The sequence below is a fragment of the Pterocles gutturalis genome, unplaced genomic scaffold (genome assembly GCF_000699245.1).
Source record: "Pterocles gutturalis isolate BGI_N339 unplaced genomic scaffold, ASM69924v1 scaffold51183, whole genome shotgun sequence".
Taxonomy (NCBI): Eukaryota; Metazoa; Chordata; class Aves; order Pterocliformes; family Pteroclidae; genus Pterocles; species Pterocles gutturalis.
This window is the reverse complement of record NW_010127622.1, coordinates 3,237-3,453: the sequence shown is the minus strand read 5'-3', so window position 1 is coordinate 3,453 and position 217 is coordinate 3,237.

The following is a 217-nucleotide window of genomic DNA, read 5'->3' as shown; positions in this document are numbered from 1 at the left end:
GAACCTTTGCAGTAGTTTTCAGCACTTCTAGAGTTCTGGCTATTATTAATATTAACCCTTCACCTTAAAAGAAGCACTAAAACCAGCAGCATGCTTGCTGGTTTCATTCAGTGCTTTCTAAGGGATGGTGACAGTTCCACGCATATGAGCAAGTGTACAAACGCTCACGCCATTTCTAGTTTTATTGATGACATTCATAAGAGACTACCACATTTCA